General features: G+C 42.1%; 1 long non-coding RNA gene across 1 annotated transcript; it reads right to left on the bottom strand.

The window, feature by feature from the left end:
* Positions 1-3943: 3943 nt before the first annotated feature.
* LOC148326356 (uncharacterized) lies at positions 3944-23771 on the bottom strand. The gene is made up of 3 exons (XR_015846081.1): positions 23550-23771; positions 10022-10091; positions 3944-4066 (listed from the first exon to the last, which is right to left on the bottom strand). It is a non-coding gene; the product is annotated as an uncharacterized LOC148326356 (long non-coding RNA).
* Between the last annotated feature and the right edge of the window lie 512 nt (positions 23772-24283).

Genomic DNA, 24283 nt, shown 5'->3' with positions numbered 1-24283 from the left:
AAATAATTTTAAACTAAATAGGAAACCTGGGGTTCGGTCGAGTACAGTGAACCCTCGGTTATCGCGGTTAATGGGGACAGAGACCACCCGCGGAAACTGAAAATCCGCGAAGTAGCGGCGCACCTTCAAAAATGCTTCCAAAAAAAAAAATATATATATATATATACGGGTAGAGAGAGTGAAATTCATGTTATAACAAAAAAAAAATTATTAAAACGTATTTTTTTTATTCCACAGCCATTCTTTTTGTATTTATTTAATTACTTCTTTTTGTATTTAATTACTTTGACTTTTACCTGCTGGTACCCCGTCCGGTGTGCCCTGTGAAATGAAAGGTGGCATTCTTTATTTATTTATTCATTCATAACTGACAGCCTCGCGCGGCGCTCATGCCCGGGCGGAAGTTGTTCCTCTTCGGCTTAACTGCCACGCACGCCGGCCGGAGCTCTGGTACGGTCCGAACCGCGCGAAACGTCGCCCCAAATCGTGCCCGGGGGAACGTGCTCTTCTTCGTTCACTCTCCTCTTCGCCCACGCTCTTCTTCGGCGCACGCCGGCCATCTAACCGCTCCAGCGCCCCGTGCCGCTCGGCGCCCCGTGCCGCTCGCCGAAACTACAATGCCTCCGAATATTTTTTAGACCCGCGAAGCACTGAACCCGCGAAAGGTGAACCGCGAAGTAGCGAGGGTTCACTGTAAATTGAATATGGCTTTGTAAACGATTAAACATCCATTTATCTTTTTTTTTTTTTTTTGGGGCGGTAGTCGGAGCTCCGTTGTCTAGACTCGCCATCTGACAGCGTTTACCAGTCGAGCGTTTTATGTTCTCTCCCTTTTGCGTCACACGTTCACGCGAGAGCGCTGACTCAAAGAACTGCATGAGCTCAGCGTAGCGCCTTTTCAACACGTGACATGGGATAAGCCAAGAGCACACACACAAACACACACTCTTGGTCATTGTTGGGGTGTTAAGTCAATAGTTGAGTACGGGCTGTTAAAGCACCAGCTGTTGAACGATTGCTTTAAACGATCTCTCCAGTTGGTATGGAAGACATTTCCAGTCATTAAGATGAGTCGGTTCCAACACAAGAGTGGTCAATATTGGCTACGTTGGAGACAATAGTTAAGTTGGATTATTTAGTTGATAAAATATTTTCTCTTCAAATGCGGGGCTTGGTCATAAATGTTGAACTGCTCGGCAGTTTTTATTATACACCAACTACGGTGACCCAACAAGTAAGCCAGAACAGAAATAGTGCTTTTTTTTGTTGTTGTTTTTTTTGCTCTATTATGCCCATTGGGTGAAGAATTGTATAATAGATAAATTAAAATTTAAAAAAATTAAATTTATTTTTTTATTTTTTAATATGCAAAAAAAAAAACTTTCAGGTTGCTGAATAAGCCAATCAAAATATAAACTATTTCTGTAATATATTCATATTTGTATTCATATAGTAAATGCAAAATATAAATTTACACAGAAAATTGAAACATTTTGACAAATTATTTGTTTGTGTCTACAATCTGGAAGGACCCCCCTTTATGTTGATGCAGTTATTCCGATATACTGCAGCTCCTGTTTTCTCTCCTTCAAGTTAGTCTCGTATCCTTCTATCAAATGACAGTTTAGAATTTCCGATGCAGCCAGTCTAGTATTTTGCGGCTGCCAGGTTCTTAAATGTAAACCCGCGTCAGCATCACCATGTTCAGTCAACATACTGTAAATGACAGCTCAGCACTTTTGCTTTTCATAGATAAGAACAAAAGTGTTGAGGTCAGACCACAAACATTTCAACTTTTTTTTTTTTTTTTTTTTGCCACGGGGTGATCTCAACAACACACAGGGCAAAACAACACCTCATGTGCCCGAAACTTTCCTGTCTATAGAATGCGCTTTCCTTTTAGTGGGGGCGGGGAGGGTCGCAAAGTTTGCTTTTGAGACCTTTCCCCTACATCCTGTTAGCGGCTCACTCATTGGTCTGCCAGATGCAAGTCAGCCAATAATCTATGGGAGTCTTTTTTTTTTTTTTTTTCAGAGGACGTCGGCTGACCAGGAGCTGACGTGCCTCACTTTTTGTTCTTTAAGTTTCCCGTCACTGAAACTTGTTGGCTTGTTTTTTTTCCACCCGAAAGCGGAATTCTGTGAAGAGCTGTCCAAGGAAAATTTTCAGCAGAACACTAAGTTCGCAGTGCATAGAAACAACAAAAATATTTTCAACAAGCCATCCAAAGTTGAACAGATGAGAAAAGGAGTCTCGTGCTAAAAACTGCTCAAGAATACAATAGTGGAAAATTAAGTTGGAGTCAATATTACGCAGATTATCACTATTTGCATGATATCCTGATCTTGAATGGGTCATATTTAACGCATTTATGTTAGATTTTTTTTCCCAATAAAACCATGACTTAAGGTTGTGTTTTAAATAGTGATATCCAAGCCAATTTCAATCTTTTATTTGCTCGACTCATTTGAGCATTGCTTGTAAATATCCAGATCTTTGAAAGAAAGGCTTACAAATTGGCCACACGAGTAGAATTTTACAGTACATATTAAAATGTTTGAGTTTATGGTAAAAGTCTATTGAATTAAATTTACTTAACCAATTCTTCTCGCGGGCCGGATTAAACCCGTTTGTGGGCCTGATCCGGCCCGCGGGCCGTATGTTTGACACCCTCGATGAGCCTGCCCTCCCTCCTGCACGCGAATCCGCTTCTGCAGAGGAACGGCCACAAATATCACATGAACGTAAAGCCGCAGAGCTGGCGGGTTCATAGTAACAGCACATTACAGGCTGCATTTAGCTTGACAGGAAGCAAATGTGACGGTGCATGTGTGCTCACAAGAGAGCCAGGATGTCACACGGGAGATTCATACAGGCATATTTCAAGAGCCACATATCTCTTTAAAAAAAAAAAAATCCCCTGCATTAAATCACAGGATTTTTAAGGTAAGGAAGAAAAACAAGTGGTGCTGATGGTTCACGTTAGTCACGGCTGGAATTTGTGGACATGGTGTCCTGTGAACTTATTGGGAAACAACACTTGGCAATGCTTCGGTTACCAGTAATTATATTTTACACTTGATGATATATTTGATTTCCGACATGCTGTGAGGCACATGTAGTTAGTTGCCACATATCTGGCAGCACACCACGGCCTGATTATAAATAACTCTCGTGTTTTCTTGTCATTTAAATCAAATTAAAATGCTGGATTTTTTGTTTAAATGACATGTTACTTTATATTAAATATATTGACTCAGTCGTGACAAAAGCAGCGAAACCAAATCGGGCGGAAATTTATTTTTTTCATGACAGGGGTCGTCGATCCTGTTCCTCGAGGGGGCCGGTGTCTTGCCCGTTTTCCATCCGTCCCTGCTGCAACACACCTGATTCAGATGATCGGGATCGTTATCTAGCTTCTGCAGACCTTGTTGATTATCGGATTTGAATTTGGATCAGGTGTGTTGCAGCAGGGACAGATGGAAAAAAACGCACAGGACACCGGCCCTCGAGGAACAGGACTGAAGACCGTGGACTGTGTCACACGGTTTTACAAAGTGACATAAAGCACAGATAAGTTCTTTATCTCTCACTGTTTTGTTTAATAATCACTTAAAGGGAGGGCTTCTCAATTATTTTCAGTTACGCCCCCTATAGGCAGAAAATATCCTGCAGGAGTGCCGAAACGCAAATATGAAGTAGCATTGTACAATAACAACAATATGAACTGAAATATTTTTAATTGCGTAAGAGATACATTATGACATATTTCTTTCAAGTGTATCGTTTGGATGCCTTGCGAACACGCTTGCCACTCGAGTGCCTCTCTGTGCCGACTTTTCTGCTCAATCTCAAACCTCGTCTTCCCTCCCGTGCTTCCCAACCAAGCTCAACCTTCCATTTGTATGCGCAATCGACGCCACGGTCAGCCTGGGAAAGCTCAAAGCGTCGAGGAGACGCAGCACAAAGGATGGAGAAGGATGCTGCTCTGTTGCTATGACGACCACCAGAATGTACAGGCTCGATCCTGGTGGTGCGAGGGAGGAAAGTAGGGAGGGGGAGGGGGCTGCGGCCATGTTATGTAAGAAGAAGAAAAAAAAAAATACATGAAATGGGGTCTTACAAATGCAAGTGCCTCTGGTCAAACGCAGCTTTAAGATGCTAATCAGCTAGCATGAGCGCACACGCTGCAGAATCGGTCACATTAAATTCGACACAAGCCCTGTAAACTTATTTGACATGAAGGGAAGATATCCAATGATGAGTTTAAAGCTTTGCTGCGTCCACATTGTGCGATTGCCCGCAGTTGAACGTGTTGTTGTGTAACATATCCTACTAGTTCCAACCGGTCATGCTCTCGATAGGCGCAATGAGAACTCGGGGACTGAAAGGCGTGAAGAGGATATTTTCTGAACCAGCGTGACAAGAGAAGGACGCTTAGAAGTCAGAAATGTTTTGGGAAAAATGTTGGACTCGTCTGCATTGCACTGCATCCAAATTCAAAAGTATTCAAGTGGTACCTCAATAAAAGGCCTTTGACAGGAGAAAGTATGCTTAACTACCATTGACGGATAAACACGTCAAAGATCCTTTTTTTTTTTTTTTTACTTGGCTGGTAGTGAATGAATTTTAACATCCACTGCTCACATTGAGTTAATTTTCGTAGTGGGACCCTTACCCTTGCATAGTAGACATTGAAAATTTGTGCACTTAGCGCTGACAGCACTGTCAGCAAACATTAATCTGCGCTAACTATGGAGGTGGCTTGGTTACTGCTTTCGGGCTAGAAATGCACTGCGCCACGTCAGAAAGTTTGGCTTGGGTTATGTTCTGGGGCTGCTTTGCTACATCTGGCGCACGCTGTCTTGAATCTGTACAGGTTCAAATCAAATCTGGACTATCAACGCTTTCGGGAGCAAAAATGTGTTGTCTTGTGTCAGAATCCTTGACGCCAATTAACTTTTGGGGCTGCTTTGCTACAACCGGCTCACGGTGTCGTGAACCTGTGCAGAGTGCAATGAAATGTCAAGACTGAACAAAATGTGCTTTTCAGTGTTACATAGAACACTGAAAAATACAAAGTCATAATATGTCGCCATTACAGCATTGCGGACTTAATGAACTAACAGTGCCCAAATGCTTTTGCGGCAAATTGCGGCTCCAGCTCACACGTGCATACATCCACAGGGCACTAAGCACATGCGGCCAGATCAATTGTGACACGCAAGCATATGTGCTGGCATGCAGTAACATGACCACAGCGTGTACTAACACCCGGCTTCATGCTTCACACACACACAGCCGTTGACAAAGAAGCGTCCTGATTGGCCGAGCACTCTGGTGCGATTGGCCTGATGCTGAGTCTCGTGCATACCTGCGCCGCCATTGGTCACGGCTCCACATATGACACAGTGACACACTTTTCCAGCGTTGAGCTGCAGCAGACTCACACGCGCACGCGCAGGATAGAGATGTTGGCTGAGAGTCAGCACACGCCTGCTGTGTGAAAGGTTTAAATTTACGAGGAAGCGAGTCAGCTGAATTTGGTTTGCAGGCTGCTCAATGGAACTATTCATAAGAAATATTACACTGGAAAATATTATTTTATATAGTTGAATATTGAAACTATTTATTCCCCTTGATATAATTTACTCGGGGAATTTTTCTTTATTTTTTTTACCTTTTGCTTGAATTTCCTTGCATTGGAATTTGTTTGAACAGAACATTTGCAAATAAAACACGTCACACTTTCTTCCTCAGTGCTTGTGTGCACTGTGACTTTTTTTTTTTTTAAATAAATATTTCTTTCGGTGTGGTTTTCGGCATTGTGCATGTGTTTGCACTTGCCCCATGGCTGTAAGACATGAGGGCGTGTGTTTTGTTTGCCTCTTTTTAATAATTGACACTTTAACAAAGTCATCAAAATAAAGTGCTGCTTTGAATATTTTTTTGGTCTTTGTTTGCTTTTAGGACTTTGTTTGGAGTAAAAGCACAAATGAAGCAAACATGAACATTTTATTTTTTATTTTTTTATTTTACTTTTATTTTTTTTAAGTAAGCTGGGCTTATCCGTCAGCAGTTAGAGTAAACAACCAAGAACACCTTTTTTTTTTCTGTGCGCTTATTTCTGAAAATGTTTCTGTGAACAAGCCCTTCCGCTCTTGCCTCAACAGTAAAATGAGCCAATAGAGGCTTTGTGCAAGTGCCATCACTTTATAGTTGGTATACTCAAAGGGTGAACATCAGCATACAAATATTGCTCAATTTGTTATCAGTACAAAGAAAATAAATAGAAAAATGACTTTTTACTTTCTATCCTTGTTTAAATATTTGCTTTAGTTCTTAGAGCGAGGAAGTTCACGTGGGAGAAGCCGAATAAAGAAGCGATTTTGGTGCATTTTGTTGCCATCAATGTGTGTATTCACATGGAACTTGGACCGCGTCCGTCACAAACTGGTGGGGTCACGAGGCCGCCTGCTCAACTTCAGTCAAAAGGTCAAAGGACAGATGCTGTATCTCAAGCAGAAAGCGACCCCCAGCCCAAACTCCCCAAACTCCCCACGCAGCATTTAGCTGATTCCTCCGAACAATAATGGAACCCCGGCACACTGTCACACACGTGGAATGGAAAATCACCAAACTGACGTAGATTTGAATTCAAAGACTGTTCTCATCGCTTTCTTTGATCCTACGATCTAAACAAAGTCATCTTTACCGGCAAACAATTCTCAGAACTTCTACAGTACATTTAGTTCTGCCCACAAGCACCACACTCCAGCAGTGTTGTTTTGCAAGACCGACTGGTAACTTGAGGAGGGTGTTTTGTTCCGAGATGATGTGCTAAAGATGTACGTCTAATATGGAACAGGTTTAGCAAAGTAGGCAAATAATTTTTGAAGTAAATACAATTGAGTGAATTTAGTTAAAATATTTAACTTGGTTATTTTTTTTTTTAAATTTACCTCTAGAGTTAAAACTTTACTTTTGACAGCCCCTATATATATATATATATATATATATATAGTGTATGTAAAACTATACTCACTCGCAACACACTTCTTGAACTCCTAGAATTAGAAGAATGTGACCCACTTTGTTTTTTTTTTTCCATGTCACAGCAATGACAGATCACTTACTTGGTCAATGACATTTTCTGGACCAGACAAGCAATGCTGGTAATGTGTTGCCACTGGCGTGGGTGGTAATATAAGCTGGACGTTGTGTACGGCGCTTTTATAAACCCGGTCACACTCTACAATGATCAGACAAAAGTTCTGGCCTGTTGCTGTATTTATAGTAAAGCACCAATCCGTAGTTTTGTACCTTAGCGCAATGGACTGCCTCCAAATCATTTTCAGTGCACACTGAGTTAGACGAAGGCGAATGGTGACGCCAACGTTGCCATAGCAACCACGGGATACCTCACATCTGTGTTTATGTTGAGAATTGTTTACGGAGCTTTGCCGATTACATACGTCAATGTTTTAGCACGTATTGTGATATCTTGAATTTGGATGTTTTTTTGGGAAAATTGTGAGGTAATAGTGGCGTTATCAAGAGGTGGACACTCAGCTTTGAGTGTCACAGAGTATCATCAGTAGTTTGCGACAGCGAGACATCGGACTGGTTAATGTCAGAAAAACACACCGCAAAAGCCGACGGCGACGCCAATTATTCAGGACCTTCTGCGCATGCGTGAGAAGTAGTAACCCTACGTGACATCGACGACGATAGTCGATGCGCAGCCTTTGACGGTGACGTCGAATAACGACGCTCTTTCGTGAATGCGAGTGATTACATCATCTTAGCGCTCTTCTGTCGTTATGTCCATGAAGGAGGAGTGAGAATTAGCAAATTTAGTTATTGAGAAATAGCTTCAGTTTTCGCCGATTTAAAGCTTTCGTCACTTCCTGTTTTTGTCCAGTGCACTGATTCGCTAGCTAACAGCCAATCAGAGTGATCGTTTAACCCGACAGCCCGACTCGATTGGACATGTTGAATCGGACGAACATGATGCCCCAAACAACAGCTCCGACTTTACGACGTTTGTCGCGACACCAGACAAACAACGTGTACCAACTTTCCGACGGCGGATTGTCATGATGAGGCCTTAAGCCACTAACAATGAAATGATGCTTCCAAAAGTATTCAACATTGACAAACTGCATTCAAATGTTTAAAAAAGCTCAAATTTCAGGTTACTTAACAATTTAGGCTCGAACAGAAATTTCACCTTTACTCTAATTTCTTTTTTTATACATTTGCTTTCCCACAGGTGATTTACAGGTGAGCCAGTATTACATAAAAAAAATGTGACTGAAGCAAAATAAAAATGCTCTCATCTTTGAGCACAATGGAGGGATTTCAAACAAACGGCAGCCACCCTTCAAGTTTCCAAAAACAGCACAAAGAAAAGGGCAGCATGTTCGCTAGACGACAAGATGACTCAGCATCCGGAAGCACCCTCGAAGCGTGAGTCCGCGCCGCACACGCCCTTCTGGAAAGTAACGTTTCAATGACGTCAAATCATCAGTGACGCGCCGGGCACACAATTTGTGTTTGAACAGCAAGGGATAAAAGTCCACCTCCCAAGTTTTGTTTGAAGAACTTCGAGGAGTGCCAGTGAAAAGCAAAAAAAAAAAAAAAAAAAGAGAGCACCGTTGCACGAAAGCGGCAATCTTGACAGTGGTCAACTCTCACCAGTCAAAAAGTCAATTACGGGCCAGGAACTAACAATTAACTTTGTCCCACTTTGTGGATTTTATTGCTCCTGCAACATTAAAGTGTTATTTTTAAATAAATAAATAAAATTACCGCTCATACAAAATTGGTGACTAGCTCATGATGACGGCCTATTTTGGGTCAAGTTCAAGTTTCTAAGAAAGTCAAATAAACGCTAGGCGGACAATCTTTGCGTATTCAAGCTGAGCCTGATCATCTAATAACCTTCGCGTCCCTCCTTCGACAATCAAGACGATCGCGTTTATTGAAGTTTGCAAGCACACAAACCCAAGTGAACTTTCCTCGCGGCTTAATCTACAAACTTGTTCGCAAGCCAAACACAAACAAGTCATCTGTCAGCCAGCGTTTCAAGAAACGATTGAAAACATCAACAAGCCACCGGTGAGGCTGATCACTCGTCCTAAACTAAAGCCGAGAGAATGTCACGGGTGGAAAGACAATGAAAGCACCACTGCTCTTTCGTTGTTTATCCATCCATGTGCTTCTAGCGGTGACCAGTAAGACAGGAGAAGCCAGTTTGTCAATTGTTCATTGGACAACGCCCATTGTCCACAGGTGCAACAAAGAGATCGCTTATTCTTCCAGGATTCACGTTATTAGCCTGTTTTTCAAACTAGCCTCAGGCTGCCGCGCATAAACAGTTAGCGGCGTAGCAGTTGCAGCAAGGGGTCGCTAATAGCTAACAGCTCCGAATAGTGGTCGCTCCAATGAAGGCCAGCATTTCATTGGGCCGATATTAGCTATTTTAAATTTCACTTGTGTATTTTTTAACACATTACATTCAAAAATATTTGGCGGATTGATGATTTGGGCCCACCTTCAAATTGAACCACAAGGCTAAAGCACATGCTACGCTAAGCTAGAATTGCTACATTGATGATGAACGATACAGGCCATTTCCAGAGGTGGGCATTCCGTCAGACGCCAGTGGGTCACTCGCGGGCGACCATTTTGCATTTTATACAAGAGTACAGGCTAACTGTGTTAGCTTCTATGCTAACTGGTGAAGAACAAACTTAGCTCTATAATTCTAAGAATAGAAACCCCCCCCCCCCGCCTTCTTCTCGTTAGCTTAAAAGAGTTTAGTATCACATCTACATGACGTCAAGTCAATAAATGATTCATGAATAGAATATCAATGCGGAATATATTAGACTACGCCCTTTGTGGGGAGCATTTTATACACGTCGTAAACGGCGTTACAGTCCCATTCTGGGTTGACCGTATTCATTTTTTTTTTTTTTTTATTATTCTGTTGGACTTTGGTTTTGTCAGTCACCTTTTGTGAGAGTTCTCATGTTGCTTCCTGGCTCAGCCAATGTTCTCCTGATTTTCGCTTCCGTAGAGCTCTGTAAAAAAAAAAGTATGTTGTGCTGTGAACTTGCTGCTCTTTCATTATGATACTTACGACCCAGTCTTTTTATCGGTCATGTTGACAGCTCTCTGTTTGTATTTACTCCCAATTTGTAGTTGTATAATATGATGCAGAGACACTTGGAAATGTCTTTAGGAATAAGAAGTGGTATACAGCATCGTGATGAGTACAAACAAAAGGAAATTTACTGTTCAACACATGATAGGCAAAGTACGGCCGGCGGCCACATCCGGCCCACCCACCGTCTCTGACCGACCCTCGCGGTGACCATGAAGTCAAAGTAAAACGTAAAATACGCGGTGATTTTATCGTAAAAGTTCTGCGTTTATTTTATGTGTGCATGTGTGTATGCTAGCGAGCAAGCGCGACGATTTGTGTTGGAAGCGTTGCCCGCGACCCTCGTGAGGAGAAGCGGCTTAGATAATGGATGGATGGACAAAAAGCGGCTATCATGAGTTGCCGGTTGGTACACAAAAACAACACACCGAGGATGACGTCAGCACGCGATATGACTTGACAATAATCAAGTTTACTGGAGATAAAATCATGGATAAGCTTCACTTGGCGCATGCGACCTTTCATTTTAGTCTGGAGATATTTTTCAGATGCTCAACGGCTGTTTTCGCGGTTGATTTTGATGTGAATGCTGAAAGCCGCATCCGAATTAATCAACACCCCAAGCTCTGAAGTCTTTTAATGACAGTGACTCTCAATGTCTACCAGGAAACCTTTTAAAAATAATTCGATTGGTAACAGCTTGAAAAGATCAGTTAGCCTTTGTTACTTTTTCAAGGCACTTCCACCCTGCAAGAATAAAATTTAAAAAAAAAATGCTACAAAATGTGGTTTCAATATTTATACAAGTACACAGACAGGGTGATATGAATATCAATGTTACGAGATTATTTTTAAAAAGTATATGACTGTAAATGCATCAATATCTATGATAAATAAAATAATCCCGACTAACTACAGTCCTTCAGGCAGCGATGTGGAAACGACAGGGATAGAACAGAAGCAAAGTGTTTTTTTTTTTTGGTAGAAAAAGCAGGTCAGGGTTAGAGCGCTATCTCAGACAGACAAAAGTTCAAACACACGCACCACCCCCCCCCCCCCCCCACACACACACACAGATGCAGTCTTGCAATTTTGAGGAATTAAGCCCCGCATTGTATTCATGACAACTGATTAGTTTAGTGACGAATGTCATTGTTCTTTGGGAATGCAATGATGACGCCAAACAGCTGATAACTGACACGACAAAACAATTCAGAGAGATTCAGAACTGATTACAAGAAAGCAACACACGCACACACACTTCAGCTCTCTCCAGATTAAAAGATGATCATATAGCCGACATGGCTAGGGTGAGGTGCTTTCGACTAACAGTCTGTTGCACAGGCGTAATCCTGCCAAATCCTTTATTTTCCTCGGAACATCCAACACATGAGCCGCGACCTGCTTCGAATGAGTGAGCGCATTCAGTGAGCGACGTTGCGGGGAAAATTGAGAAAGAAAAAAAGAAAAAAAAAAACTGCTGCGTTGTCATCAATTCGTCTAATCCGCGTCCACTAATGACTGCGTAAACCGAGAACAGGAATGACGCAATAGACCATCAGGCTGCCTTCTTGGTGTCCGACCACTGCTGGCGAAGGCCAAAGGTCGGGAGACGCAGTCGGGGTCTGGAAGGCCCCCACGGGGCCGATGTTTGGACAGTTGAGTCCTTTTTGAAGGAAAATTTGGATATATTGTGATAGTGAGATGAGGGATTTGGGGGGGGGGGGTTGTGATGAAACTAAACGCAGCACTCAACACCTTCTCATTGCCATCATTTCAATAATCACTTCTTGTTACTGCAAAAAGTGATGTCAAGTTCCACACTGCAAAAAATTGACAAAAAAAGAAAAAAAAAAGCATGAACTAAAGGTAACAAAATGAGTTAATGAAACAAAAAAAGTCACTTGGCAAGATTTCTTCAATCAGGTAAATATAGGTTAGCTAGCCTAAAAAAAACAAAAAAATTTTTTAAAAAAACTAACAAAAAAACATGAGTTTATCCAAAAATAAGGAGAACATTTCAGGATTTCCTATAGAAAGAGTGACTGGGGAGTCACTTTTTTTTTTTTTTTTTTTTTAATCAATGCATGTATGTTAAAAAAAAAAAGAATGGCCACAAGATAAGGTCTCAAATGAACTTTTTTTGTTAACACCGGTCAAAGTTTCTACTCTTTGCGGCAGGGTTTTAGCTCTTCCATTTTGATGTTTAAATATGGCCGTGCACAAGTGAGAGTTCAATTTGAATCTTTTGTTTTGGTCCTTCCTTGGCCATTTGAGTTGAATACACATTTTGTTGGCTCTGTTTTATAATGGGCAGCATTTAAATACAATTTATTTATTTATTTTAACAAATGGCTCATGATTACTACAGAGGCAATCAAAATCTAATCACACTGGTCCAAAAAAAATTGACTAAATATTTTTAGCACAGAGGGAAATAAAAATGTCTTTTTTTTTTCTTTTTAAATTCCAAATGTGTCCTCCACATATGATTTCTCGTACAGCGGAACAAGAACTTTGGCTGTCGACGCTGAAGTACCAGCAGTGTCAATTGATAATCGTTATTTTTCACAATTTTGGCACGGTTGCCAACTACACTCTTCCCTGTATTGTGCCAAATCCACAAGATATTTTTTTTTTAATTTACTTTAAATGAGGACATGCCATGTCTGACTCAGACAGGAACCGGGTCATAAAGCGTATCCAATTTAACTCAGTAGATAACTCATCCGATAGCCACTCCTCTGACATGGCCCGTATACTATACAGAGTGACATTGACGTCAGCTTATATGGCGCCTCAATGCGTTGCCTGCCAAGCCGGAAACGTCGTCAAGTACAACTAAAAAAATATCGCATTTCCCTTTTTTTTTCCAGTTTAGACCAGCTCTTTGGCACAAGATGACTTGCACTTTTTTTTTTTTTTTTACACGTCTCACCATCTGTGTGACTGAGCGACACAGTTGAACTTTTACGAGACAGAGGGCTTCAAGGTTAAGGACTCCGACCGCGTCGAAAGAGGATTCCGAGTCCAGTATGTCGTGTCTCAAAATGTCAGGGATGTTTGGGTTCAATACTTTATGAGAGGAAAATGTACCATCAGTCCAAACTTGTAACTTCCAAACTGTACCAAAAAAAACAAAACATAAAGTGTATTATAAGGTGCATTTACGCTCTTCCCCATGTCCAAACAAGATTAGCACCTCAGGTCACTTCATTTTCTTCTCAACGCCTAACCACAAAATATAAGCATCTCTATCGCCCTCGGGGTAACGTTCCAACCTTGAAGTTTTGTCTGGACATGTGCAAACTGTAAAGTCAATAAAGCGCGTATCACATTGTGAGCGAGCAGACGTCGCAGCTGTCCCTGCAAGACGAACCCACGTCAGCGAGACGATCTTTCCCACACTCTTTCAACGTGCTCACGCTGCAAGCCAAACAAACAGGACATACAAATCCACTGTTTGATAAGTAAGCCTTACAGGTTTATCAGTTTCATAACCGCCTATTCTGGAGCATCATTTGTATATTTGGGTTGTAATTAAATAAAGCCAAAAGGTTAGATTGATATGGACGTCTTGTGTCGGGGATTAAAAGATTGTTACGTTCTTTATTCGCTCCCAGGGCGACCATTTTATTTGTGCACCTGTTAGTTGGTTGACATCTCACCAGGATATCTTTTTGAGAAATGTTTCACATTTGGTGGACGGGCAGTCCAGTGTGGAGTAAAACGCAAATAATTATTTGGAACAGCGTAATCGATTTTTAAATGGTGAGCGACCCGACACTTGACAAGGAAAAGGAAATCTAACACGTTAAACACGCTAGAAATGAAAATTTTGAGACTGCAGACAATAGAGTAGCCTAGCGTCTTCAAATTTCTTCTTTGCGTGTATTTTTCCAGCAGTCTGGATAACCAACGGCCCCATGTTGCCCCTCACAGGTCAGTTTTGGTACTACAACAATTGCCCATGTAGATATGCTTCCATGTGTTGCGTGATTTCATCTGGAATACGCGACACACAACCAGAGCAGTAAGCGCACGCCCGCTAGCTGTTTTCCTCGACATGTGTGAGGTTCACGTTTATTCACATTTAAACAAAACACGCGGCCAATGAGCAAGGCAAAGGAGAGTTGCAAGTTGAAGTTAATAGACTGGTGTCAAATGTGAGCATGCGTGTGTGTGTGTGTGTGGGGGGGGGGGGGGGGGGTGTGTGCCAGAGAATCCATGGAGAACTTTGAAGCTAGGGATTGCCCTCCAGTGGTCAAAGGAGGGTGCACTTTGTCAAAACCTGATCTTACGATTAAGTGCAGCAAAACACGGGCGATATCTCGGCAAATATAAAACAAACAAAACGACGGAATGCATGCGGGATTATTTTATATATACGCAAGTAGTATGTACACACAGAGAATACTGTAAGTAAGTATGTTTGTCTGAACAGAATACATTCCAGTGAGTTGTAAATTTCTCCAACGTGAGCAATGTAATGCATAAAACAGACAAATTGAAAGTCTGTTTTATGCGCCGGTGATTTTGCATTGGAAAGATACCGACTTGGTAAGATGGTTGAAAGTTTCTGTTGTGGGCGAAGCGGAAGTTGCAGAAATTATGGTAAAAACATAAATAAAAAATTGCTAGCTACCTTAGCTAGCATTTTGCGCTGCTGTAAGTCGTTTCGCCTAATTCCGAAATAAAACAAAAAGACGCATGCTAACTAACACACGCAACTCATTTTTGTTTCATTTCCCAATGAAGTAAAGCAGTGCACTCAAGTTCGATTTATTTTTCTACGCATGTCACCGTATCAGCAGACCTGCTACTTTGGGTGCAATTGAAAACGCAAAATTCGGACTGTTCGGCCACTCGGGGAGAGAAGCTCCCTTAATCACTATGGCAGAAATAGAAAATCTGTTTGTCCTCCACAGGCTGTACTGTACTTGAGAACACCGTGTACAGGTAAACACAACGTCCCTGGTGGCCCGTCGCACCGTGGGAACGGTTTCCCGGGACGATCTGAGGGGAATAGTCCCGCGGTTGTTTTTCGGCACAAAATCAATTCATTCAGCGAGCCTGTTCGTGTAACAGCACCCACCTCGACCTCCGCCCGAGTCGGACCGACTGATTCATCTGATTGTTCTTCTCCGGGTACGCGCCACTATTCAATACGTTTATCTGAGCGCAAGTCATAAAGCCAAACTGACTCAGAAGATGACATTTATTACGCATCACTGACTCTTATCACATTACTTCCGGGAAAATGACTTTCAACTGTCGCCGTTTCAGTTTCATTCAGAAGAGTCAAGTTTTCTTCAGTCCATATTCTGGTTAAGGTCCGGCTAGGAAGGAGGTTAACCGAATCCCGTTTACATGACCCGGTATTCAGTTTTTAACTCATTCACTAGCAGCCCAGGTGAAAAGAATGCAGTTTTTGACGTCTATATCCGTCAATGGCAGTGAATGAGTTAATGGACTGCATGTAGTCACTGAGTACAGTAAGAAGGGAGGGGAAGTCTAGTGTACTTTGTCAAGGGGGTTCCCTTTCACAAGCGTGTCACGCCGCAATGAAAGGCCGAGTGACGTCCGGGCTCGTCATAAGGCAAAGTCCAAACCAATTCTGACACCATGAAATTCAAGTCGGAAGCCCATTGTTCGCCGCTGTATGATAATTAGAGGCCAGCTCGCATGCGGTTTATGTAAGAGGGGGCTTGTTTATTCATGGCGAGTTCGGTTTGTGCGAAAGCTCGGTTCCGATCTCAATGGCGCCATTATTGGACGGCTGCTTAAAAAGCTCCTTTCAAACTTCAAACGAAAGACACGCTGCCTCCCCTGAGTTGCTGCATGGAGAGCTGGAGGGGAAAAAAAAAAGAAAAAAAAAAGCTGGCCTGGAATCACATAGCAGGTTCTGATTCTGTCGCTTTGACCCGGAGTGTTATGCAATTTGTTCTCTGGTGAGCACCTGGCTCAGCGCTCAGCGCGCGTTCTATAACAACATGTTTCATCTACATTCGAATGAACGACGGACAAGAAGTTCTCGCATTCCGGCTGACCCATTCAAGGAGCAGCCAACCGAGCTCGCTTCCATTTTAGTGTAAAGAACACAGAGCCTGATTATTGTTCTGGGGTGTGCAAAGCCTCATTATATTCTGATCGGATATCTTTAAGCCTCTTTGACACGCACTCTCAGCACCGGGCCAGGTAGAGCTCGGTCGCTCGGAGCAGAAACATTACGCGTTTTAAATCCTCCTTTCGTAAGAGTTGCTTTACGTTCATGAATGACCTCTTCATTCAGAGGGCGAGGGGGGGGGTGTGGGCGTAACAGAAAATAATTGAGAAGCACTGGGTTAATTGAACGCTCTAAATTGCCCCTAGGTGTGATTGTGAGCACAAGTGAAACCAGTCCCCCCCGGCTATTCCGCCCAAAGACGGCTGGGATAGGCTCCAGCAGGCCCGCGAACCACATGAGGATCAGCGGAACAGATAATAGCTGGACGGATGCTCGTTTCTCATCATCCACATAACAATTTCATTGTCATCACAGAATCAATGGCGCTTGAGAGGACAGGCGCGTTTGATTGTGAGCCGTTTTCAATGGAGTGCCTCTTGATGGCTTCTTGATTAAGCTGATGTCACCGTCACACTGGCCGGGGTCACACGGCAAGCCCATCACACGATGAGCACCGCCGACGCCGAGCTCTCCTGGCACGTCACGCTGCCGAGAACCGGCTGGTGGAACGGCGTGACTTATTTTGCATATGATCGCAGAGATAAAGGAGGAATTTGTGTGTGGGTTGCTTCCACCGTGCAAAGTTTTTGCTGTCATATTGTTAGGATGAATTCTGTTTGAAAGGTATAATGAAGGCTTTGTTGTCATGAATCAACTCATGTTGTTGCGGTTTGTAGCCGTGAAAAAAAAAAAAAAATTCTTACAAAAACTCGGAAGGCAGATAGGCAAGGAGTGCAGGAATCCCCAAAACTATTTATTTCCCTAAAACAAAAAGAAAGGCCAACAAGGAATATGCTATCAAAACTAATTAAAGTCTAAACAAATCCAAATTCAACAAGGGAACCGAAACAGGAAGCATGACGATTAAATTTCGTGGCCACTGACAGCAACGAACACAAACAAAGAACTGGCAGGCTGACAGAAACCAGTGAACTAAATACAAGCAAACTAACGAGACAATAAGGAACACCTGGACAAGACACGAGTGGCTGAGGGAACACTTTGGTACGCACAAGAACAGCTGTGAAGAAAAGCCTAACGAGTAAGACAGGACATGAACACGACACACGTGAAAACAAGCCGTGAAACTAAATGAAATATAGAAATAAATAACCAAAGCACAGCTCATTAAAAAAGGAGACATAATCAATAATTATTGAATTATTTAAAAGTTCTCTTAAATTTCTCTGTTCAATTCACTTGTGGGTGGTTCTGTGCTGTGTAAATTACCGTCATTACATGACCGTAAGCCGCACTTAAAAGTCGGGGGTTTTTTCCCCTCCAAACTGGACGTGGCGCCTTACGTGCGCACTGAGTTCCAAAATCTGTAAATGTTGTGAAGTATTATTTACGGTCGCGGACGGCGAGTTAACTTACATACTCACTTAAAGGACCGTTTTTTGCCTCCATTCTTACGTAAAAAATGTTGTTGAAATATGCTAACCGGCATTTCCAAATACGCGCGCTAGTTGTTTTTGCCTCCAGCTAAGCCATGACGTTGTTTATAGGATGACAAATGGCGAACACGGCTTTACTAAGACTGGGAGGCGGCGCCGAATGAGTTACACCACAATTTATTTTATTTTTATTTTTTTTTAAAACATGCTGGCGTATGTTCAAGCGTACATGCTAATGTATGTTTTAAGCTAACGTGTGTTCCTGCATGCCTGCGCCTTTTAATACAGTAAAATATACGGTACAGTGGATTTTATAATGCAAATGTTGACCCATGTGACCCAGCAGCAGCCCTAACCGACGACGAACAACGACTTAAATGTTTTATATTTAATACAGAGTAATGATTCAATTCCAAATTCAATTTGCATAAACACAATGATGTCATTTTCATCGTGTTTTTAGAGTGATACCGGCGCTTTAATCTAACCGCCCTTTGTTCTAGCACGGCAAAAGCTATCGTCATATTTTTATTGAGCCCAAAAAGACAGTGCTTGCTTCCCCATCTCTTCCCTCCTTCCTCCCTCATTTTGAAGCAACAGTGGAAAGTAAAAACTAAAAGTTGCCTTGTGTGTGATTCTACGATGATGACATGGCAAAAGCGTCTCCACAACGCAGACTTTGAAGCAAGCGTTGTGCAAGTTTGACGCGAAGGATGTAGCGTTGTTCCTTACGAGTCAGCTACAGCCAGCGCCTGAGTCAGAGAAAGTGGAGGAAACAGCTGCTTCCTTGAGTCTCAATGTCTTATTTCCCCTTGAGCCAATTCAGTGAAGTGGCGTTTTTAGCCACGCAAACTCTTAGTGACCACAACAGTAGGTATGTTTTGTTTTTTTGAAATTCTGCGACGGACCTTGCAATTGGAGATTTATGTGGTTTCATCATCACAACCAGACGTTTGTGGGCCACCGTAACCATGAAAATGTTGTGGCTCATATTCCAACTTAATTGTGAGCACACCCACCTCATGTTTGGGGGAAAAAAAAAATATTCCAATCACTTGATAGCATATCTCGAACAATACTCGATTGTGTCTTTTGATTTTTGTTCTGTTCTCAGTCACACGCCCAGTGTCCTCGACTCCGGTTTCATGCCAGCCTTTCTTTGCTGCTTTCTATTAATCCTTATGCACCGAAACGACAACAACGGAACACTTGTAATTAGATGAGGGAGAGACGAGGAATTGAATTTAGTGCTTTTTTATTTTTTTTTTCATAGATCGAGCGCTATCGAGTAACAGGTCATTAGATGAATAGCAAACAGCTTCATGGGCCTTAAGCGACCCGTAGCTCTGAAATTGTTGAGATTATCACCTTATACAAAAGGATCGCGGTGACGGGAGCAGGCTGTGAAACTTCCTTATGACTTTCAATTTGTAGTCTGAGATTGTGACTATGGTTCAGTGGAAGCCCAGCATTAGATAACGGTATGCTTGCTCAATAATGAAAAACGTGCGGGAAATGAAGGAGCAATAAAACCGGATAAATGGGATATAATTTTTTTTTTTAATGGTCATATTCATAACCACATCCAAAGTGTTAATTTTTCGGATCAGATCAGATAAGATGGCGTCACGCACCAGATCAAACTAACCTGCTTTTAAAAAAAAAAAAGGAATAAAAAAAATATATATATAATTATTTAACTATTATTATTATTATTAAAAATATTATTATTATTATTTATTTATTTATTTATTTATAGTTATTCATTTAATTTTCACCCAAATCATCACTGGAATCTTATTATTTGCACTTGTACTGCTTTTTAAAAAAAAAGTTTTTAGGGTAACTTTTTTTTTTTTCCATGTCCCGTATGCTTTAAGTCTCCGGTGATTAAAGTTGAAGGACAAAAGCTGCCCTTGCTGTTACATAACTGGCTTTGCAGCCAACATTTATCCTCGGTGTTGTGGAGCTGTGTCATATCGACTCTGCTACGACCTACAATGCATCTCGTGAACACGTCTGTGTTGCGTTTGCTTAGGCCGAGTCGCACCTTGCAGGCGTTACATGGATTGTTTCTCTGTCAATGTCACCCAAAAGGATAACTTTAGGAGAAGACGTTACAAAGTGGACAAAATGTGAGCTCACGTGGCTCGTTGTTTTTTTTTTTTGTGGGGGTGTCACAATGTGTTGGGTACACGGGAACAATCAAACCAGCATGAGGGAGAAGGGGGCCAAGTGGACAATACTCAGGCTGTCCCCCTGTCGGCCCCACGCCACATAAAGACCTGCTTATCCCCCCTCCCCCTAACACCACCCTCCCCATGACCCCCCTCCTTCTTTTCTCTCCTGTTGGCTGCCTGGCAGAGTGGACAGAGTGTGCTCGCAGTCTTTCCTGTCTTCTGTTGAGCAGCGGGGACTTCTCCTGGAGTCTCGGCATTTTAAAAGGCCGCTGCAGCATTGGCGAGCCACTGTGGGAAAGTCATTAAAATGTATAGCACCGGGCTTTTTTAGAAAAAAAAAAAATAATTTTGTTTCTAAGGGACTCCTGGAAAGAGGCATCCGGGAAGGCAAGAGAGGCTAATGTTGGTACCCGCTGCCATGGCAAACGGTCAGACTGACAAAACCCTGAGCGGGTCTGCAGCAAGATGCTTCCTCTTTTCTACAGGTGGTCTATGTTCATGAGGAAGGACCAAAAGTCATGGAATTAAGATTGTACCATGACTTTTGATTGTACCGGGACGTTCTTTCGCCATTTTACGACGGTAACTTTGGCACGGTTTTGTGGCTTCTGTGTTGTTTTTTTCTGCTGGAAACTGCCAAGAGCCAAAACTAGCGTGGTGGAGTGTGGAGGACCCAAGTGCAAGAAAGCACAGAAGCAACTCTGGGGTGGAGGAGTTATCTTAAAGAAAGGGAATGTATTGGTGGAAACAAAAACATGATATTGGAACACAAGAAAACAAGACAGAACATGAAAGAAAACTGAACACAATTTACTTGCATACACAAAAACATCTATCATGACCTTGCAATATACTTTAAAAAATGTATTGCAAATCAGTTTTCAGTTCCAACATCCATTTTGCATTCTCCACCAAAATGCCCCACATGGCATTAAAAGCCACCTCTGCCGAGCATAAATAGAGCAAATTACGATAAGTGGCTCGTTTGAGCTGCATTGTCACGACGTAATACTGCCTTCAAACTCAATTTTTGCTTCCTAAGCTGCTTCCTATGACGATAAACAATTTCAAAGCAATAAAACAAGGCTCGACGTCTCTCTTCGGCTCAACGCTCAGCATACGACCACATCTATGCGGCGCATGGAAACCAGTCTGAAGCAGTCTGCAGAGATGCTTTTTTCATTCATTCATTCATTCATTCATTGTCAAAGGGAACTCCTGTGACAAACTACAACCCTCTGCTGGCCATTAGCGGCATTTCATTTTGTTTACCAAGCCATTATCACCAGGAGGGCCCAAAATAAAAATCAAAAGAACAGGTTTTGTTCTGTCTCAAAGTACACAACCCCACGTCGGAAAATAGTAACTTGTTGGGCCCTCACCTTTCTACATCTTTAAATATAAACTCTATTTTTGAGCCAGGGAATCGATAGAATAAACAAACCATGCACAAATATAGTAGCTGATAACATTCAAAGAAGAGGCCAAAGGCATTGAGTCAGGCTGGAGAGAAGATTGCACATTTGTCTACGGAAAGCACCGATTTGATCAACGCTCGTCAATGGTGATCGACTCGGCTCTTCATCGAAGCCATTGCGAGGGATTACACGGTTTGTCATCTGGTGTATATTCTAATATATGGGAGTGCTGAAAAAAAATAAAATGAGTGACACAAAATAAACTGCCTGCTACGACCCACTGGTGGGACCATCGAATTGGACATAAATGTGGCCCAAGGTAACAGTGTTTAGGAGGAAGTTTGAAATAGTGATGGGAAAATGAAGCTTAAATTTGCTTCATTTTTTAGTCCTTCAGATGGCTCTGTTGGTTTAAATAAAGGGTTTAAAAGGTCAGTGATCATTCAGGCCAATGTTGAACGGAGAGTGCCATCTACAGGAATCCAAAAATACAACAACCGCTTCATGAAGCAGATTTGAAACTTCGTCTGGAGACGTTTTGAGGAAGGAGCGGCTGACTTAAAAAAAAGTGCCTTGGAGTGATCCATTCGGTGGAAACAGACTTGTAAAAACAAAAATCCATTTATTCTCTGAAACATTGAGTAATGAGCATATAAGAGCTATAGTTCATAATTTGATATTCTTGTCAGAGAAAATGAACCGCATGCAAGGGTTAACCATATCTTATCACCGCTTTATTTGTGTCCTAAAGCCAAAGAAATTTCTCCTACGTTGTCCTCGCAAGGGTATCTTGGGAGATCTTGAAATCGCTCCAAAACATACCTGAGCTGAACTTGAGCTACAATACAAGCACGCAACGAGCGCTTTCATCGTGCAATACAACACGACACCCATTGTCACTTGAGTCAACGGTTCATTCAGGCCTGCTTCACTTCAGTCCTAGCACAAAGATTCATCAGCTCCTTCCACCGCCCTCCCAGTCTGGCTGCAGAAGCGGAGTGAACTGGGTTACGCTTATGTAACCAGTGTCTGTTCTCATAAAGACCCTCAGCCACTCGTCTTCCCCTAATCTTTTCAGCTTGATTACACTCCCCATCCCTCGCCCCGCCAATGGCGTGTTCTCACACACAGGAACAATCCGGCTAGCACCACACGAACCGAGGATCCGGTTCGGAGCGGATGGCCGCGGAGGTTGTTTTGCAACGACCGGGGGGGCGGGGGGGGCTCACGATTGGGCAGGTGTGAGTGCGGTGGCTTGTCGTGACAAATGTGGAGCGGAGACATCAGAGCTGAGCTGTTCGTGTCGTATCTTTCGATAGCAGCTTGCAGCGTGACTAGATTGATGCTTATTTGTCTTTTTTTTTTTCTTGGGGTGGGGTTGCAAATCAGCAGGATGCATTTAGGAGGAATAACATAAGAAGCAAATAAAGGTATCAATATTTACAACCACATGTTTACGGCACAGCCATTGGCCGGCAAGCAGTTCAGGGAGAACCCTGCCTGTGATAGGCTTCAGCTTCATACAAACTGTGTGCATTTACTGTGCAAATATAATAACAATAAAACTTCAATCATTTGTACAGAGGAAATAACGTTATTATGATATGTAATTTATTCATTTTGTTTGTTGGGCGTGTTGATGCCACCTACTGGAGTGGAATGGAAGAGAAGTGCCGAACGATTTAATTTTAAAATGGGGTTTGACAAATTTTGTATCAATAATATCAAACACAAGTTCAACTGAGCAGAACAGAGAAGGGAACGGAATTTGAACACTTTCCCTTCTACCATGATTACAGTTAGCAAATGCTTAATTGTTTTAAAAAAAAAAAAAAAAAAAAGGTTAGCCTGATCGATGATCTTGGGGCGTGGAGTGTTAATAATCATGTTTCCTCCCTGGTCTCTTGGGAAATACGCTAGGCTAGAGAATACAAAGAAATAAATAAATAAATAAAAATAAACTCCACGCACTTTTTTAAAACTCTTTGCTCGCAGTTAGCAAGCTATGCTAATCCAGCTAAGTTTTACTTTCTTGAACACAAATCAGGGGCAAACGTTCATGACACGTCGTCTACAAACACCATAAAATAAGTTCCAATGAGCATTTGTAGGGTAAATATCATATTACTGCACCTAAATAAAAAAACACGTTACCTTGCAGCTGAGCTTGAGTTCCTATGTGGATGATTTACGCTTCGATGTTGAAGAGCTGCCGTGGTCTTTTTCTTCTTCTGTATCTTGTGTCTTCTTTTCTATTCCTCACTAGCTTTTTTTGTGACAATTCATTTATCTGATGATATCAATAAATGGACAGACAACGAGATCGGTCAACAGGTGAAGTTCTGCGAGTATATGATGACACTCATGACTGCAATGTCAACTGTGTACCGCTAGAGGGTGCTAATAAACTGTCAAGAGGAGCTTGAACACACTGAAAGGCTGCAAGAAATAACTTTGTAGACGGCTTAACATCTTGCCAGCGAAGCTTCGTGGCTGAAGAAAAAAATTGTGTCGATATTTTTGTGGTCGACGAATCCGGCTGAGTCGACTTTATTTTTCTACAGACCTAATTTGGGTTCTGTGCTGCTTTGGTCTAATACAGGATTGTGTGTTAGACCATTTTAATACTCAGGTTTTTCCGCTTCAGTTTTTCTTATAATGTTACTTACAAATTGCGATTCTGCAGTCTTGATTGGAGGCGAGCTCGTTAAGATGGTACAGCAATGACGCCTCACACGTTTAGCTTCTCGTGACGTGTCTCGTAAAGTGGACATTTTAAAAGCAAGGCACTGACATCGGTGGTTCAAAGGTCAGCAGCTGGGCTCCACTTCATCTTTTTTTTTTCCAAACCACAGTGGAAAACCATGACCTTTCTCACTACGCTTTGC

Source organism: Idiotropiscis lumnitzeri, chromosome 12 (genome assembly GCF_059441095.1).
Source record: "Idiotropiscis lumnitzeri isolate Australia: NSW breed Sydney's pygmy pipehorse chromosome 12, RoL_Ilum_1.0, whole genome shotgun sequence".
In the NCBI taxonomy this organism is placed as follows: Eukaryota; Metazoa; Chordata; class Actinopteri; order Syngnathiformes; family Syngnathidae; genus Idiotropiscis; species Idiotropiscis lumnitzeri.
Note: the sequence above shows the minus strand (reverse complement) of the source record. Positions and strands in the feature narration are given on the sequence as shown.